Consider the following 19495-nt stretch of genomic DNA (forward strand, 5'->3'; position numbering starts at 1 on the left):
AGGAAATTTGTGGCTCCTCTCAGATTCCAGAACTTTCTGTCACCGAAATGTGAGGAAAATGTGTTTTTTTTAGCCAAATTTTGAGGTTTGCAAAGGATTCTGGGTAACAGAACCTGGTCAGAGCCCCACAAGTCACCCCATCTTGGATTCCCCTTGGTCTCTAGTTTGCAAAAATGCACAGCTTTGGTAGGTTTCCCTAGGTGCCGGCTGAGCTACAGGCCAAAATCTACAGGTAGGCACTTTGCAAAAAAACACCTCTGTTTTCTGTCAAAAATTGTGATGTGTCCACGTTGTGTTTTGGGGCATTTCCTGTCACGGGCGCTAGGCCTACCCACACAAGTGAGGTATCATTTTTATCTGGTGACTTGGGGGAACGCTGGGTGGAAGGAAATTTGTGGCTCCTCTCAGATTCCCGACCTTTCTGTCACCAAAATGTGAGGAAAACGTGTTTTTTTAGCCGAGGTTTGCAAAGGATTCTGGGTAAAAGGACCTGGTCAGAGCCCCACAAGTCACCCCATCTTGGATTCCCCTAGGTCTCTACTTTTAAAAAATGCACAGGTTTGGTAGGTTTCCCTAGGTGCCGGCTGAGCTAGAGGCCAAAATCTACATGTTGACACTTTGCAAAAAACACCTCTGTTTTCTGTCAAAAATTGTGATGTGTCCACATTGTGTTTTGGGGCATTTCCTGTCGTGGGCGCTAGGCCTACCCACACAAGTGAGGTATCATTTTTATCGGTAAACTTGGGGTAAAGCTGGGTGGAAGGAAATTTGTGGCTCCTCTCAGATTCCAGAACTTTCTGTCACCGAAATGTGAGGAAAATGTGTTTTTTTTAGCCAAATTTTGAGGTTTGCAAAGGATTCTGGGTAACAGAACCTGGTCAGAGCCCCACAAGTCACCCCATCTTGGATTCCCCTTCGTCTCTAGTTTGCAAAAATGCACAGCTTTGGTAGGTTTCCCTAGGTGCCGGCTGAGCTAGAGGGCAAAATCTACAGGTAGGCACTTTGCAAAAAAACACCTCTGTTTTCTGTCAAAAATTGTGATGTGTCCACGTTGTGTTTTGGGGCATTTCCTGTCACGGGCGCTAGGCCTACCCACACAAGTGAGGTATAATTTTTATCTGGTGACTTGGGGGAACGCTGGGTGGAAGGAAATTTGTGGCTGCTCTCAGATTCCCGACCTTTCTGTCACCGAAATGTGAGGAAAACGTGTTTTTTTAGCTGAGGTTTGCAAAGGATTCTGGGTAAAAGAACCTGGTCAGAGCCCCACAAGTCACCCCATCTTGGATTCCCCTAGGTCTCTACTTTTAAAAAATGCACAGGTTTGGTAGGTTTCCCTAGGTGCCGGCTGAGCTAGAGGCCAAAATCTACATGTTGACACTTTGCAAAAAACACCTCTGTTTTCTGTCAAAAATTGTGATGTGTCCACATTGTGTTTTGGGGCATTTCCTGTCGTGGGCGCTAGGCCTACCCACACAAGTGAGGTATCATTTTTATCTGTAAACTTGGGGTAAAGCTGGGTGGAAGGAAATTTGTGGCTCCTCTCAGATTCCAGAACTTTCTGTCACCGAAATGTGAGGAAAATGTGTTTTTTTAGCCAAATTTTGAGGTTTGCAAAGGATTCTGGGTAACAGAACCTGGTCAGAGCCCCACAAGTCACCCCATCTTGGATTCCCCTTCGTCTCTAGTTTGCAAAAATGCACAGCTTTGGTAGGTTTCCCTAGGTGCCGGCTGAGCTAGAGGGCAAAATCTACAGGTAGGCACTTTGCAAAAAAACACCTCTGTTTTCTGTCAAAAATTGTGATGTGTCCACGTTGTGTTTTGGGGCATTTCCTGTCACGGGCGCTAGGCCTACCCACACAAGTGAGGTATAATTTTTATCTGGTGACTTGGGGGAACGCTGGGTGGAAGGAAATTTGTGGCTGCTCTCAGATTCCCGACCTTTCTGTCACCGAAATGTGAGGAAAACGTGTTTTTTTAGCCGAGGTTTGCAAAGGATTCTGGGTAAAAGAACCTGGTCAGAGCCCCACAAGTCACCCCATCTTGGATTCCCCTAGGTCTCTACTTTTAAAAAATGCACAGGTTTGGTAGGTTTCCCTAGGTGCCGGCTGAGCTAGAGGCCAAAATCTACATGTTGACACTTTGCAAAAAACACCTCTGTTTTCTGTCAAAAATTGTGATGTGTCCACATTGTGTTTTGGGGCATTTCCTGTCGTGGGCGCTAGGCCTACCCACACAAGTGAGGTATCATTTTTATCGGTAAACTTGGGGTAAAGCTGGGTGGAAGGAAATTTGTGGCTCCTCTCAGATTCCAGAACTTTCTGTCACCGAAATGTGAGGAAAATGTGTTTTTTTTAAGCCAAATTTTGAGGTTTGCAAAGGATTCTGGGTAACAGAACCTGGTCAGAGCCCCACAAGTCCCCCCATCTTGGATTCCCCTTCGTCTCTAGTTTGCAAAAATGCACAGCTTTGGTAGGTTTCCCTAGGTGCCGGCTGAGCTAGAGGGCAAAATCTACAGGTAGGCACTTTGCAAAAAAACACCTCTGTTTTCTGTCAAAAATTGTGATGTGTCCACGTTGTGTTTTGGGGCATTTCCTGTCGCGGGCGCTAGGCCTACCCACACAAGTGAGGTATCATTTTTATCGGGAGACTTGGGGGAACGCTGGGTGGAAGGAAATTTGTGGCTCCTGTCAGATTCCCGACCTTTCTGTCACCGAAATGTGAGGAAAACGTGTTTTTTTAGCCAATTTTTGAGGTTTGCAAAGGATTCTGGGTAAAAGAACCTGGTCAGAACCCCACAAGTCACCCCATCTTGGATTCCCCTAGGTCTCTACTTTTAGAAAATGCACAGGTTTGGTAGGTTTCCCTAGGTGCCGGCTGAGCTAGAGGCCAAAATCTACAGGTAGGCACTTTGCAAAAAACACCTCTGTTTTCTGTCAAAAATTGTGATGTGTCCATATTGTGTTTTGGGGCATTTCCTGTCACGGGCGCTAAGCCTACCCACACAAGTGAGGTATCATTTTTATCTGGTGACGTGGGGGAACGCTGGGTGGAAGGAAATTTGTGGCTCCTCTCAGATTCCCGACCTTTCTGACACTGAAATGTGAGGAAAATGTGTTTTTTTAGCCAAATTGTGAGGTTTGCAAAGGATTCTGGGTAACAGAACCTGGTCAGAGCCCCACAAGTCACCCCTTCTTGGATTCCCCTAGGTCTCTAGTTTTCATAAATGCACAGGTTTGGTAGGTTTCCCTAGGTGCCGGCTGAGCTAGAGGCCAAAATCTACAGGTAGGCCCTTTGCAAAAGAACACCTCCGTTTTCTTTAAAAAAATGTGATGTGTCCCTGTTGTGTTTTGGGGCATTTCCTGTCACGGGCGCTAGGCCTACCCACACAAGTGAGGTATCATTTTTATCGGGAGACTTGGGGGAACGCTGGGTGGAAGGAAATTTGTGGCTCCTCTCAGATTCCCGACCTTTCTGTCACCGAAATGTGAGGAAAACGTGTTTTTTTAGCCAACTTTTGAGGTTTGCAAAGGATTCTGGGTAAAAGAACCTGGTCAGAACCCCACAAGTCACCCCATCTTGGATTCCCCTAGGTCTCTACTTTTAGAAAATGCACAGGTTTGGTAGGTTTCCCTAGGTGCCGGCTGAGCTAGAGGCCAAAATCTACAGGTAGGCACTTTGCAAAAAAACACCTCTGTTTTCTGTCAAAAATTGTGATGTTCCACGTTGTGTTTTGGGGCATTTCCTGTCGCGGGCGCTAGGCCTACCCACACAAGTGAGGTATCATTTTTATCGGTAAACTTGGGGTAAAGCTGGGTGGAAGGAAATTTGTGGCTCCTCTCAGATTCCAGAACTTTCTGTCACCGAAATGTGAGGAAAATGTGTTTTTTTTAGCCAAATTTTGAGGTTTGCAAAGGATTCTGGGTAACAGAACCTGGTCAGAGCCCCACAAGTCACCCCATCTTGGATTCCCCTTGGTCTCTAGTTTGCAAAAATGCACAGCTTTGGTAGGTTTCCCTAGGTGCCGGCTGAGCTAGAGGCCAAAATCTACAGGTAGGCACTTTGCAAAAAAACACCTCTGTTTTCTGTCAAAAATTGTGATGTGTCCACGTTGTGTTTTGGGGCATGTCCTGTCACGGGCGCTAGGCCTACCCACACAAGTGAGGTATAATTTTTATCTGGTGACTTGGGGGAACGCTGGGTGGAAGGAAATTTGTGGCTCCTCTCAGATTCCCGACCTTTCTGTCACCAAAATGTGAGGAAAACGTGTTTTTTTAGCCGAGGTTTGCAAAGGATTCTGGGTAAAAGGACCTGGTCAGAGCCCCACAAGTCACCCCATCTTGGATTCCCCTAGGTCTCTACTTTAAAAAAATGCACAGGTTTGGTAGGTTTCCCTAGGTGCCGGCTGAGCTAGAGGCCAAAATCTACATGTTGACACTTTGCAAAAAACACCTCTGTTTTCTGTCAAAAATTGTGATGTGTCCACATTGTGTTTTGGGGCATTTCCTGTCGCGGGCGCTAGGCCTACCCACACAAGTGAGGTATCATTTTTATCGGTAAACTTGGGGTAAAGCTGGGTGGAAGGAAATTTGTGGCTCCTCTCAGATTCCAGAACTTTCTGTCACCGAAATGTGAGGAAAATGTGTTTTTTTTTAGCCAAATTTTGAGGTTTGCAAAGGATTCTGGGTAACAGAACCTGGTCAGAGCCCCACAAGTCACCCCATCTTGGATTCCCCTTGGTCTCTAGTTTGCAAAAATGCACAGCTTTGGTAGGTTTCCCTAGGTGCCGGCTGAGCTAGAGGCCAAAATCTACAGGTAGGCACTTTGCAAAAAAACACCTCTGTTTTCTGTCAAAAATTGTGATGTGTCCACGTTGTGTTTTGGGGCATTTCCTGTCACGGGCGCTAGGCCTACCCACACAAGTGAGGTATCATTTTTATCTGGTGACTTGGGGGAACGCTGGGTGGAAGGAAATTTGTGGCTCCTCTCAGATTCCCGACCTTTCTGTCACCGAAATGTGAGGAAAACGTGTTTTTTTAGCTGAGGTTTGCAAAGGATTCTGGGTAAAAGAACCTGGTCAGAGCCCCACAAGTCACCCCATCTTGGATTCCCCTAGGTCTCTACTTTTAAAAAATGCACAGGTTTGGTAGGTTTCCCTAGGTGCCGGCTGAGCTAGAGGCCAAAATCTACATGTTGACACTTTGCAAAAAACACCTCTGTTTTCTGTCAAAAATTGTGATGTGTCCACATTGTGTTTTGGGGCATTTCCTTTCGCGGGCGCTAAGCCTACCCACACAAGTGAGGTATCATTTTTATCGGTAAACTTGGGGTAAAGCTGGGTGGAAGAAAATTTGTGGCTCCTCTCAGATTCCAGAACTTTCTGTCACCGAAATGTGAGGAAAATGTGTTTTTTTTAGCCAAATTTTGAGGTTTGCAAAGGATTCTGGGTAACAGAACCTGGTCAGAGCCCCACAAGTCACCCCATCTTGGATTCCCCTTCGTCTCTAGTTTGCAAAAATGCACAGCTTTGGTAGGTTTCCCTAGGTGCCGGCTGAGCTAGAGGCCAAAATCTACAGGTAGGCACTTTGCAAAAAAACACCTCTGTTTTCTGTCAAAAATTGTGATGTGTCCACGTTGTGTTTTGGGGCATTTCCTGTCGCGGGCGCTAGGCCTACCCACACAAGTGAGGTATAATTTTTATCTGGTGACTTGGGGGAACGCTGGGTGGAAGGATATTTGTGGCTCCTCTCAGATTCCAGAACTTTCTGTCACTGAAATGTGAGGAAAATTTGTTTTTTTAGCCAAATTTTGAGGTTTGCAAAGGATTCTGGGTAACAGAACCTGGTCAGAGCCCCACAAGTCACCTCATCTTGGATTCCCCTTGGTCTCTAGTTTGCAAAAATGCACAGGTTTGGTAGGTTTCCCTAGGTGCCGGCTGAGCTAGAGGCCAAAATCTACAGGTAGGCACTTTGCAAAAAAACACCTCTGTTTTCTGTCAAAAATTGTGATGTGTCCACGTTGTGTTTTGGGGCATTTCCTGTCACGGGCGCTAGGCCTACCCACACAAGTGAGGTATCATTTGTATCTGGTGACTTGGGGGAACGCTGGGTGGAAGGAAATTTGTGGCTCCTCTCAGATTCCAGAACTTTCTGTCACTGAAATGTGAGGAAAATGTGTTTTTTTAGCCACATTTTGAGGTTTGCAAAGTATTCTGGGTAACAGAACCTGGTCAGAGCCCCACAAGTCACCCCTTCTTGGATTCCCCTAGGTCTCTAGTTTTCATAAATGCACAGGTTTGGTAGGTTTCCCTAGGTGCCGGCTGAGCTAGAGGCCAAAATCTACAGGTAGGCCCTTTGCAAAAGAACACCTCCGTTTTCTTTAAAAAAATGTGATGTGTCCCTGTTGTGTTTTGGGGCATTTCCTGTCACGGGCGCTAGGCCTAGCCACACAAGTGAGGTATCATTTTTATCGGGAGACTTGGGGGAACGCTGGGTGGAAGGACATTTGTGGCTCCTCTCAGATTCCCGACCTTTCTGTCTCCGAAATGTAAGGAAAACGTGTTTTTTTAGCCAACTTTTGAGGTTTGCAAAGGATTCTGGGTAAAAGAACCTGGTCAGAACCCCACAACTCATCCCATCTTGGATTCCCCTAGGTCTCTACTTTTAGAAAATGCACAGGTTTGGTAGGTTTCCCTAGGTGCCGGCTGAGCTAGAGGCCAAAATCTACAAGTAGGCACTTTGCAAAAAACACCTCTGTTTTCTGTCAAAAATTGTGATGTGTCCATATTGTGTTTTGGGGCATTTCCTGTCACGGGCGCTAGGCCTACCCACACAAGTGAGGTATCATTTTTATCTGGTGACGTGGGGGAACGCTGGGTGGAAGGAAATTTGTGACTCCTCTCAGATTCCCGACCTTTCTGACACTGAAATGTGAGGAAAATGTGTTTTTTTAGCCAAATTTTGAGGTTTGCAAAGGATTCTGGGTAACAGAACCTGGTCAGAGCCCCACAAGTCACCCCTTCTTGGATTCCCCTAGGTCTCTAGTTTTCAAAAATGCACAGGTTTGGTAGGTTTCCCTAGGTGCCGGCTGAGCTAGAGGCCAAAATCTACAGGTAGGCACTTTGCAAAAAAACACCTATGTTTTCTGTCAAAAATGGTGATGTGTCCACGTTGTGTTTTGGGGCATTTCCTGTCGCGGGCGCTAGGCCTACCCACACAAGTGAGGTATCATTTTTATCGGTAAACTTGGGGTAAAGCTGGGTGGAAGGAAATTTGTGGCTCCTCTCAGATTCTAGAACTTTCTGTCACCAAAATGTGAGGAAAATGTGTTTTTTTTTGCCAAATTTTGAGGTTTGCAAAGGATTCTGGGTAACAGAACCTGGTCAGAGCCCCACAAGTCACCCCATCTTGGATTCCCCTTGATCTCTAGTTTGCAAAAATGCACAGCTTTGGTAGGTTTCCCTAGGTGCCGGCTGAGCTAGAGGCCAAAATCTACAGGTAGGCACTTTGCAAAAAAACACCTCTGTTTTCTGTCAAAAATTGTGATGTGTCCACGTTGTGTTTTGGGGCATTTCCTGTCACGGGCGCTAGGCCTACCCACACAAGTGAGGTATCATTTTTATCTGGTGACTTGGGGGAACGCTGGGTGGAAGGAAATTTGTGGCTCCTCTCAGATTCCCGACCTTTCTGTCACCGAAATGTGAGGAAAACGTGTTTTTTTAGCCGAGGTTTGCAAAGGATTCTGGGTAAAAGGACCTGGTCAGAACCCCACAAGTCACCCCATCTTGGATTCCCCTAGGTCTCTACTTTTAAAAAATGCACAGGTTTGGTAGGTTTCCCTAGGTGCCGGCTGAGCTAGAGGCCAAAATCTACATGTTGACACTTTGCAAAAAACACCTCTGTTTTCTGTCAAAAATTGTGATGTGTCCACATTGTGTTTTGGGGCATTTCGTGTCACGGGCGCTAGGCCTACCCACACAAGTGAGGTATCATTTTTATCGGTAAACTTGGGGTAAAGCTGGGTGGAAGGAAATTTGTGGCTCCTCTCAGATTCCAGAACTTTCTGTCACCGAAATGTGAGGAAAATGTGTTTTTTTTAGCCAAATTTTGAAGTTTGCAAAGGATTCTGGGTAACAGAACCTGGTCAGAGCCCCACAAGTCACCCCATCTTGGATTCCCCTTCGTCTCTAGTTTGCAAAAATGCACAGCTTTGGTAGGTTTCCCTAGGTGCCGGCTGAGCTAGAGGCCAAAATCTACAGGTAGGCACTTTGCAAAAAAACACCTCTGTTTTCTGTCAAAAATTGTGATGTGTCCACGTTGTGTTTTGGGGCATTTCCTGTCACGGGCGCTAGGCCTACCCACACAAGTGAGGTATCATTTTTATCTGGTGACTTGGGGGAACGCTGGGTGGAAGGAAATTTGTGGCTCCTCTCAGATTGCCGACCTTTCTGTCACCGAAATGTGAGGAAAACGTGTTTTTTTAGCCGAGGTTTGCAAAGGATTCTGGGTAAAAGAACCTGGTCAGAGCCCCACAAGTCACCCCATCTTGGATTCCCCTAGGTCTCTACTTTTAAAAAATGCACAGGTTTGGTAGGTTTCCCTAGGTGCCGGCTGAGCTAGAGGCCAAAATCTACATGTTGACACTTTGCAAAAAACACCTCTGTTTTCTGTCAAAAATTGTGATGTGTCCACATTGTGTTTTGGGGCATTTCCTGTCGCGGGCGCTAGGCCTACCCACACAAGTGAGGTATCATTTTTATCGGTAAACTTGGGGTAAAGCTGGGTGGAAGGAAATTTGTGGCTCCTCTCAGATTCCAGAACTTTCTGTCACCGAAATGTGAGGAAAATGTGTTTTTTTTAGCCAAATTTTGAGGTTTGCAAAGGATTCTGGGTAACAGAACCTGGTCAGAGCCCCACAAGTCACCCCATCTTGGATTCCCCTTGGTCTCTAGTTTGCAAAAATGCACAGGTTTGGTAGGTTTCCCTAGGTGCCGGCTGAGCTAGAGGCCAAAATCTACAGGTAGGCACTTTGCAAAAAAACACCTCTGTTTTCTGTCAAAAATTGTGATGTGTCCACGTTGTGTTTTGGGGCATTTCCTGTCGCGGGTGCTAGGCCTACCCACACAAGTGAGGTATCATTTTTATCGGGAGACTTGGGGGAACGCTGGGTGGAAGGAAATTTGTGGCTCCTGTCAGATTCCCGACCTTTCTGTCACCGAAATGTGAGGAAAACGTGTTTTTTTAGCCAATTTTTGAGGTTTGCAAAGGATTCTGGGTAAAAGAACCTGGTCAGAACCCCACAAGTCACCCCATCTTGGATTCCCCTAGGTCTCTACTTTTAGAAAATGCACAGGTTTGGTAGGTTTCCCTAGGTGCCGGCTGAGCTAGAGGCCAAAATCTACAGGTAGGCACTTTGCAAAAAACACCTCTGTTTTCTGTCAAAAATTGTGATGTGTCCATATTGTGTTTTGGGGCATTTCCTGTCACGGGCGCTAAGCCTACCCACACAAGTGAGGTATCATTTTTATCTGGTGACGTGGGGGAACGCTGGGTGGAAGGAAATTTGTGGCTCCTCTCAGATTCCCGACCTTTCTGACACTGAAATGTGAGGAAAATGTGTTTTTTTAGCCAAATTGTGAGGTTTGCAAAGGATTCTGGGTAACAGAACCTGGTCAGAGCCCCACAAGTCACCCCTTCTTGGATTCCCCTAGGTCTCTAGTTTTCATAAATGCACAGGTTTGGTAGGTTTCCCTAGGTGCCGGCTGAGCTAGAGGCCAAAATCTACAGGTAGGCCCTTTGCAAAAGAACACCTCCGTTTTCTTTAAAAAAATGTGATGTGTCCCTGTTGTGTTTTGGGGCATTTCCTGTCACGGGCGCTAGGCCTACCCACACAAGTGAGGTATCATTTTTATCGGGAGACTTGGGGGAACGCTGGGTGGAAGGAAATTTGTGGCTCCTCTCAGATTCCCGACCTTTCTGTCACCGAAATGTGAGGAAAACGTGTTTTTTTAGCCAACTTTTGAGGTTTGCAAAGGATTCTGGGTAAAAGAACCTGGTCAGAACCCCACAAGTCACCCCATCTTGGATTCCCCTAGGTCTCTACTTTTAGAAAATGCACAGGTTTGGTAGGTTTCCCTAGGTGCCGGCTGAGCTAGAGGCCAAAATCTACAGGTAGGCACTTTGCAAAAAAACACCTCTGTTTTCTGTCAAAAATTGTGATGTTCCACGTTGTGTTTTGGGGCATTTCCTGTCGCGGGCGCTAGGCCTACCCACACAAGTGAGGTATCATTTTTATCGGTAAACTTGGGGTAAAGCTGGGTGGAAGGAAATTTGTGGCTCCTCTCAGATTCCAGAACTTTCTGTCACCGAAATGTGAGGAAAATGTGTTTTTTTTAGCCAAATTTTGAGGTTTGCAAAGGATTCTGGGTAACAGAACCTGGTCAGAGCCCCACAAGTCACCCCATCTTGGATTTCCCTTGGTCTCTAGTTTGCAAAAATGCACAGCTTTGGTAGGTTTCCCTAGGTGCCGGCTGAGCTAGAGGCCAAAATCTACAGGTAGGCACTTTGCAAAAAAACACCTCTGTTTTCTGTCAAAAATTGTGATGTGTCCACGTTGTGTTTTGGGGCATGTCCTGTCACGGGCGCTAGGCCTACCCACACAAGTGAGGTATAATTTTTATCTGGTGACTTGGGGGAACGCTGGGTGGAAGGAAATTTGTGGCTCCTCTCAGATTCCCGACCTTTCTGTCACCAAAATGTGAGGAAAACGTGTTTTTTTAGCCGAGGTTTGCAAAGGATTCTGGGTAAAAGGACCTGGTCAGAGCCCCACAAGTCACCCCATCTTGGATTCCCCTAGGTCTCTACTTTAAAAAAATGCACAGGTTTGGTAGGTTTCCCTAGGTGCCGGCTGAGCTAGAGGCCAAAATCTACATGTTGACACTTTGCAAAAAACACCTCTGTTTTCTGTCAAAAATTGTGATGTGTCCACATTGTGTTTTGGGGCATTTCCTGTCGCGGGCGCTAGGCCTACCCACACAAGTGAGGTATCATTTTTATCGGTAAACTTGGGGTAAAGCTGGGTGGAAGGAAATTTGTGGCTCCTCTCAGATTCCAGAACTTTCTGTCACCGAAATGTGAGGAAAATGTGTTTTTTTTTAGCCAAATTTTGAGGTTTGCAAAGGATTCTGGGTAACAGAACCTGGTCAGAGCCCCACAAGTCACCCCATCTTGGATTCCCCTTGGTCTCTAGTTTGCAAAAATGCACAGCTTTGGTAGGTTTCCCTAGGTGCCGGCTGAGCTAGAGGCCAAAATCTACAGGTAGGCACTTTGCAAAAAAACACCTCTGTTTTCTGTCAAAAATTGTGATGTGTCCACGTTGTGTTTTGGGGCATTTCCTGTCACGGGCGCTAGGCCTACCCACACAAGTGAGGTATCATTTTTATCTGGTGACTTGGGGGAACGCTGGGTGGAAGGAAATTTGTGGCTCCTCTCAGATTCCCGACCTTTCTGTCACCGAAATGTGAGGAAAACGTGTTTTTTTAGCTGAGGTTTGCAAAGGATTCTGGGTAAAAGAACCTGGTCAGAGCCCCACAAGTCACCCCATCTTGGATTCCCCTAGGTCTCTACTTTTAAAAAATGCACAGGTTTGGTAGGTTTCCCTAGGTGCCGGCTGAGCTAGAGGCCAAAATCTACATGTTGACACTTTGCAAAAAACACCTCTGTTTTCTGTCAAAAATTGTGATGTGTCCACATTGTGTTTTGGGGCATTTCCTTTCGCGGGCGCTAAGCCTACCCACACAAGTGAGGTATCATTTTTATCGGTAAACTTGGGGTAAAGCTGGGTGGAAGAAAATTTGTGGCTCCTCTCAGATTCCAGAACTTTCTGTCACCGAAATGTGAGGAAAATGTGTTTTTTTTAGCCAAATTTTGAGGTTTGCAAAGGATTCTGGGTAACAGAACCTGGTCAGAGCCCCACAAGTCACCCCATCTTGGATTCCCCTTCGTCTCTAGTTTGCAAAAATGCACAGCTTTGGTAGGTTTCCCTAGGTGCCGGCTGAGCTAGAGGCCAAAATCTACAGGTAGGCACTTTGCAAAAAAACACCTCTGTTTTCTGTCAAAAATTGTGATGTGTCCACGTTGTGTTTTGGGGCATTTCCTGTCGCGGGCGCTAGGCCTACCCACACAAGTGAGGTATAATTTTTATCTGGTGACTTGGGGGAACGCTGGGTGGAAGGATATTTGTGGCTCCTCTCAGATTCCAGAACTTTCTGTCACTGAAATGTGAGGAAAATTTGTTTTTTTAGCCAAATTTTGAGGTTTGCAAAGGATTCTGGGTAACAGAACCTGGTCAGAGCCCCACAAGTCACCTCATCTTGGATTCCCCTTGGTCTCTAGTTTGCAAAAATGCACAGGTTTGGTAGGTTTCCCTAGGTGCCGGCTGAGCTAGAGGCCAAAATCTACAGGTAGGCACTTTGCAAAAAAACACCTCTGTTTTCTGTCAAAAATTGTGATGTGTCCACGTTGTGTTTTGGGGCATTTCCTGTCACGGGCGCTAGGCCTACCCACACAAGTGAGGTATCATTTGTATCTGGTGACTTGGGGGAACGCTGGGTGGAAGGAAATTTGTGGCTCCTCTCAGATTCCAGAACTTTCTGTCACTGAAATGTGAGGAAAATGTGTTTTTTTAGCCACATTTTGAGGTTTGCAAAGTATTCTGGGTAACAGAACCTGGTCAGAGCCCCACAAGTCACCCCTTCTTGGATTCCCCTAGGTCTCTAGTTTTCATAAATGCACAGGTTTGGTAGGTTTCCCTAGGTGCCGGCTGAGCTAGAGGCCAAAATCTACAGGTAGGCCCTTTGCAAAAGAACACCTCCGTTTTCTTTAAAAAAATGTGATGTGTCCCTGTTGTGTTTTGGGGCATTTCCTGTCACGGGCGCTAGGCCTAGCCACACAAGTGAGGTATCATTTTTATCGGGAGACTTGGGGGAACGCTGGGTGGAAGGACATTTGTGGCTCCTCTCAGATTCCCGACCTTTCTGTCTCCGAAATGTAAGGAAAACGTGTTTTTTTAGCCAACTTTTGAGGTTTGCAAAGGATTCTGGGTAAAAGAACCTGGTCAGAACCCCACAACTCATCCCATCTTGGATTCCCCTAGGTCTCTACTTTTAGAAAATGCACAGGTTTGGTAGGTTTCCCTAGGTGCCGGCTGAGCTAGAGGCCAAAATCTACAAGTAGGCACTTTGCAAAAAACACCTCTGTTTTCTGTCAAAAATTGTGATGTGTCCATATTGTGTTTTGGGGCATTTCCTGTCACGGGCGCTAGGCCTACCCACACAAGTGAGGTATCATTTTTATCTGGTGACGTGGGGGAACGCTGGGTGGAAGGAAATTTGTGACTCCTCTCAGATTCCCGACCTTTCTGACACTGAAATGTGAGGAAAATGTGTTTTTTTAGCCAAATTTTGAGGTTTGCAAAGGATTCTGGGTAACAGAACCTGGTCAGAGCCCCACAAGTCACCCCTTCTTGGATTCCCCTAGGTCTCTAGTTTTCAAAAATGCACAGGTTTGGTAGGTTTCCCTAGGTGCCGGCTGAGCTAGAGGCCAAAATCTACAGGTAGGCACTTTGCAAAAAAACACCTATGTTTTCTGTCAAAAATGGTGATGTGTCCACGTTGTGTTTTGGGGCATTTCCTGTCGCGGGCGCTAGGCCTACCCACACAAGTGAGGTATCATTTTTATCGGTAAACTTGGGGTAAAGCTGGGTGGAAGGAAATTTGTGGCTCCTCTCAGATTCTAGAACTTTCTGTCACCAAAATGTGAGGAAAATGTGTTTTTTTTTGCCAAATTTTGAGGTTTGCAAAGGATTCTGGGTAACAGAACCTGGTCAGAGCCCCACAAGTCACCCCATCTTGGATTCCCCTTGATCTCTAGTTTGCAAAAATGCACAGCTTTGGTAGGTTTCCCTAGGTGCCGGCTGAGCTAGAGGCCAAAATCTACAGGTAGGCACTTTGCAAAAAAACACCTCTGTTTTCTGTCAAAAATTGTGATGTGTCCACGTTGTGTTTTGGGGCATTTCCTGTCACGGGCGCTAGGCCTACCCACACAAGTGAGGTATCATTTTTATCTGGTGACTTGGGGGAACGCTGGGTGGAAGGAAATTTGTGGCTCCTCTCAGATTCCCGACCTTTCTGTCACCGAAATGTGAGGAAAACGTGTTTTTTTAGCCGAGGTTTGCAAAGGATTCTGGGTAAAAGGACCTGGTCAGAACCCCACAAGTCACCCCATCTTGGATTCCCCTAGGTCTCTACTTTTAAAAAATGCACAGGTTTGGTAGGTTTCCCTAGGTGCCGGCTGAGCTAGAGGCCAAAATCTACATGTTGACACTTTGCAAAAAACACCTCTGTTTTCTGTCAAAAATTGTGATGTGTCCACATTGTGTTTTGGGGCATTTCGTGTCACGGGCGCTAGGCCTACCCACACAAGTGAGGTATCATTTTTATCGGTAAACTTGGGGTAAAGCTGGGTGGAAGGAAATTTGTGGCTCCTCTCAGATTCCAGAACTTTCTGTCACCGAAATGTGAGGAAAATGTGTTTTTTTTAGCCAAATTTTGAAGTTTGCAAAGGATTCTGGGTAACAGAACCTGGTCAGAGCCCCACAAGTCACCCCATCTTGGATTCCCCTTCGTCTCTAGTTTGCAAAAATGCACAGCTTTGGTAGGTTTCCCTAGGTGCCGGCTGAGCTAGAGGCCAAAATCTACAGGTAGGCACTTTGCAAAAAAACACCTCTGTTTTCTGTCAAAAATTGTGATGTGTCCACGTTGTGTTTTGGGGCATTTCCTGTCACGGGCGCTAGGCCTACCCACACAAGTGAGGTATCATTTTTATCTGGTGACTTGGGGGAACGCTGGGTGGAAGGAAATTTGTGGCTCCTCTCAGATTGCCGACCTTTCTGTCACCGAAATGTGAGGAAAACGTGTTTTTTTAGCCGAGGTTTGCAAAGGATTCTGGGTAAAAGAACCTGGTCAGAGCCCCACAAGTCACCCCATCTTGGATTCCCCTAGGTCTCTACTTTTAAAAAATGCACAGGTTTGGTAGGTTTCCCTAGGTGCCGGCTGAGCTAGAGGCCAAAATCTACATGTTGACACTTTGCAAAAAACACCTCTGTTTTCTGTCAAAAATTGTGATGTGTCCACATTGTGTTTTGGGGCATTTCCTGTCGCGGGCGCTAGGCCTACCCACACAAGTGAGGTATCATTTTTATCGGTAAACTTGGGGTAAAGCTGGGTGGAAGGAAATTTGTGGCTCCTCTCAGATTCCAGAACTTTCTGTCACCGAAATGTGAGGAAAATGTGTTTTTTTTAGCCAAATTTTGAGGTTTGCAAAGGATTCTGGGTAACAGAACCTGGTCAGAGCCCCACAAGTCACCCCATCTTGGATTCCCCTTGGTCTCTAGTTTGCAAAAATGCACAGGTTTGGTAGGTTTCCCTAGGTGCCGGCTGAGCTAGAGGCCAAAATCTACAGGTAGGCACTTTGCAAAAAAACACCTCTGTTTTCTGTCAAAAATTGTGATGTGTCCACGTTGTGTTTTGGGGCATTTCCTGTCGCGGGTGCTAGGCCTACCCACACAAGTGAGGTATCATTTTTATCGGGAGACTTGGGGGAACGCTGGGTGGAAGGAAATTTGTGGCTCCTGTCAGATTCCCGACCTTTCTGTCACCGAAATGTGAGGAAAACGTGTTTTTTTAGCCAATTTTTGAGGTTTGCAAAGGATTCTGGGTAAAAGAACCTGGTCAGAACCCCACAAGTCACCCCATCTTGGATTCCCCTAGGTCTCTACTTTTAGAAAATGCACAGGTTTGGTAGGTTTCCCTAGGTGCCGGCTGAGCTAGAGGCCAAAATCTACAGGTAGGCACTTTGCAAAAAACACCTCTGTTTTCTGTCAAAAATTGTGATGTGTCCATATTGTGTTTTGGGGCATTTCCTGTCACGGGCGCTAAGCCTACCCACACAAGTGAGGTATCATTTTTATCTGGTGACGTGGGGGAACGCTGGGTGGAAGGAAATTTGTTGCTCCTCTCAGATTCCCGACCTTTCTGACACTGAAATGTGAGGAAAATGTGTTTTTTTAGCCAAATTGTGAGGTTTGCAAAGGATTCTGGGTAACAGAACCTGGTCAGAGCCCCACAAGTCACCCCTTCTTGGATTCCCCTAGGTCTCTAGTTTTCAAAAATGCACAGGTTTGGTAGGTTTCCCTAGGTGCCGGCTGAGCTAGAGGCCAAAATCTACAGGTAGGCACTTTGCAAAAAAACACCTCTGTTTTCTGTCAAAAATTGTGATGTGTCCACGTTGTGTTTTGGGGCATTTCCTGTCACGGGCGCTAGGCCTACCCACACAAGTGAGGTATCATTTGTATCTGGTGACTTGGGGGAACGCTGGGTGGAAGGAAATTTGTGGCTCCTCTCAGATTCCAGAACTTTCTGTCACTGAAATGTGAGGAAAATGTGTTTTTTTAGCCACATTTTGAGGTTTGCAAAGTATTCTGGGTAACAGAACCTGGTCAGAGCCCCACAAGTCACCCCTTCTTGGATTCCCCTAGGTCTCTAGTTTTCATAAATGCACAGGTTTGGTAGGTTTCCCTAGGTGCCGGCTGAGCTAGAGGCCAAAATCTACAGGTAGGCCCTTTGCAAAAGAACACCTCCGTTTTCTTTAAAAAAATGTGATGTGTCCCTGTTGTGTTTTGGGGCATTTCCTGTCACGGGCGCTAGGCCTACCCACACAAGTGAGGTATCATTTTTATCGGGAGACTTGGGGGAACGCTGGGTGGAAGGAAATTTGTGGCTCCTCTCAGATTCCCGACCTTTCTGTCACCGAAATGTGAGGAAAACGTGTTTTTTTAGCCAACTTTTGAGGTTTGCAAAGGATTCTGGGTAAAAGAACCTGGTCAGAACCCCACAAGTCACCCCATCTTGGATTCCCCTAGGTCTCTACTTTTAGAAAATGCACACGTGTGGTAGGTTTCCCTAGGTGCCGGCTGAGCTAGAGGCCAAAATCTACAGGTAGGCACTTTGCAAAAAAACACCTCTGTTTTCTGTCAAAAATTGTGATGTTCCACGTTGTGTTTTGGGGCATTTCCTGTCGCGGGCGCTAGGCCTACCCACACAAGTGAGGTATCATTTTTATCGGTAAACTTGGGGTAAAGCTGGGTGGAAGGAAATTTGTGGCTCCTCTCAGATTCCAGAACTTTCTGTCACCGAAATGTGAGGAAAATGTGTTTTTTTTAGCCAAATTTTGAGGTTTGCAAAGGATTCTGGGTAACAGAACCTGGTCAGAGCCCCACAAGTCACCCCATCTTGGATTCCCCTTGGTCTCTAGTTTGCAAAAATGCACAGCTTTGGTAGGTTTCCCTAGGTGCCGGCTGAGCTAGAGGCCAAAATCTACAGGTAGGCACTTTGCAAAAAAACACCTCTGTTTTCTGTCAAAAATTGTGATGTGTCCACGTTGTGTTTTGGGGCATGTCCTGTCACGGGCGCTAGGCCTACCCACACAAGTGAGGTATCATTTTTATCTGGTGACTTGGGGGAACGCTGGGTGGAAGGAAATTTGTGGCTCCTCTCAGATTCCCGACCTTTCTGTCACCAAAATGTGAGGAAAACGTGTTTTTTTAGCCGAGGTTTGCAAAGGATTCTGGGTAAAAGGACCTGGTCAGAGCCCCACAAGTCACCCCATCTTGGATTCCCCTAGGTCTCTACTTTTAAAAAATGCACAGGTTTGGTAGGTTTCCCTAGGTGCCGGCTGAGCTAGAGGCCAAAATCTACATGTTGACACTTTGCAAAAAACACCTCTGTTTTCTGTCAAAAATTGTGATGTGTCCACATTGTGTTTTGGGGCATTTCCTGTCGCGGGCGCTAGGCCTACCCACACAAGTGAGGTATCATTTTTATCGGTAAACTTGGGGTAAAGCTGGGTGGAAGGAAATTTGTGGCTCCTCTCAGATTCCAGAACTTTCTGTCACCGAAATGTGAGGAAAATGTGTTTTTTTTAGCCAAATTTTGAGGTTTGCAAAGGATTCTGGGTAACAGAACCTGGTCAGAGCCCCACAAGTCACCCCATCTTGGATTCCCCTTGGTCTCTAGTTTGCAAAAATGCACAGCTTTGGTAGGTTTCCCTAGGTGCCGGCTGAGCTAGAGGCCAAAATCTACAGGTAGGCACTTTGCAAAAAAACACCTCTGTTTTCTGTCAAAAATTGTGATGTGTCCACGTTGTGTTTTGGGGCATTTCCTGTCACGGGCGCTAGGCCTACCCACACAAGTGAGGTATCATTTTTATCTGGTGACTTGGGGGAACGCTGGGTGGAAGGAAATTTGTGGCTCCTCTCAGATTCCCGACCTTTCTGTCACCAAAATGTGAGGAAAACGTGTTTTTTTAGCCGAGGTTTGCAAAGGATTCTGGGTAAAAGGACCTGGTCAGAGCCCCACAAGTCACCCCATCTTGGATTCCCCTAGGTCTCTACTTTTAAAAAATGCACAGGTTTGGTCGGTTTCCCTAGGTGCCGGCTGAGCTAGAGGCCAAAATCTACATGTTGACACTTTGCAAAAAACACCTCTGTTTTCTGTCAAAAATTGTGATGTGTCCACATTGTGTTTTGGGGCATTTCCTGTCGTGGGCGCTAGGCCTACCCACACAAGTGAGGTATCATTTTTATCGGTAAACTTGGGGTAAAGCTGGGTGGAAGGAAATTTGTGGCTCCTCTCAGATTCCAGAACTTTCTGTCACCGAAATGTGAGGAAAATGTGTTTTTTTTAGCCAAATTTTGAGGTTTGCAAAGGATTCTGGGTAACAGAACCTGGTCAGAGCCCCACAAGTCACCCCATCTTGGATTCCCCTTCGTCTCTAGTTTGCAAAAATGCACAGCTTTGGTAGGTTTCCCTAGGTGCCGGCTGAGCTAGAGGGCAAAATCTACAGGTAGGCACTTTGCAAAAAAACACCTCTGTTTTCTGTCAAAAATTGTGATGTGTCCACGTTGTGTTTTGGGGCATTTCCTGTCACGGGCGCTAGGCCTACCCACACAAGTGAGGTATAATTTTTATCTGGTGACTTGGGGGAACGCTGGGTGGAAGGAAATTTGTGGCTGCTCTCAGATTCCCGACCTTTCTGTCACTGAAATGTGAGGAAAACGTGTTTTTTTAGCCGAGGTTTGCAAAGGATTCTGGGTAAAAGAACCTGGTCAGAGCCCCACAAGTCACCCCATCTTGGATTCCCCTAGGTCTCTACTTTTAAAAAATGCACAGGTTTGGTAGGTTTCCCTAAGTGCCGGCTGAGCTAGAGGCCAAAATCTACATGTTGACACTTTGCAAAAAACACCTCTGTTTTCTGTCAAAAATTGTGATGTGTCCACATTGTGTTTTGGGGCATTTCCTGTCGCGGGCGCTAGGCCTACCCACACAAGTGAGGTATCATTTTTATCGGTAAACTTGGGGTAAAGCTGGGTGGAAGGAAATTTG

The sequence above is a fragment of the Pleurodeles waltl genome, chromosome 4_1 (genome assembly GCF_031143425.1).
Source record: "Pleurodeles waltl isolate 20211129_DDA chromosome 4_1, aPleWal1.hap1.20221129, whole genome shotgun sequence".
Classification (NCBI taxonomy): Eukaryota; Metazoa; Chordata; class Amphibia; order Caudata; family Salamandridae; genus Pleurodeles; species Pleurodeles waltl.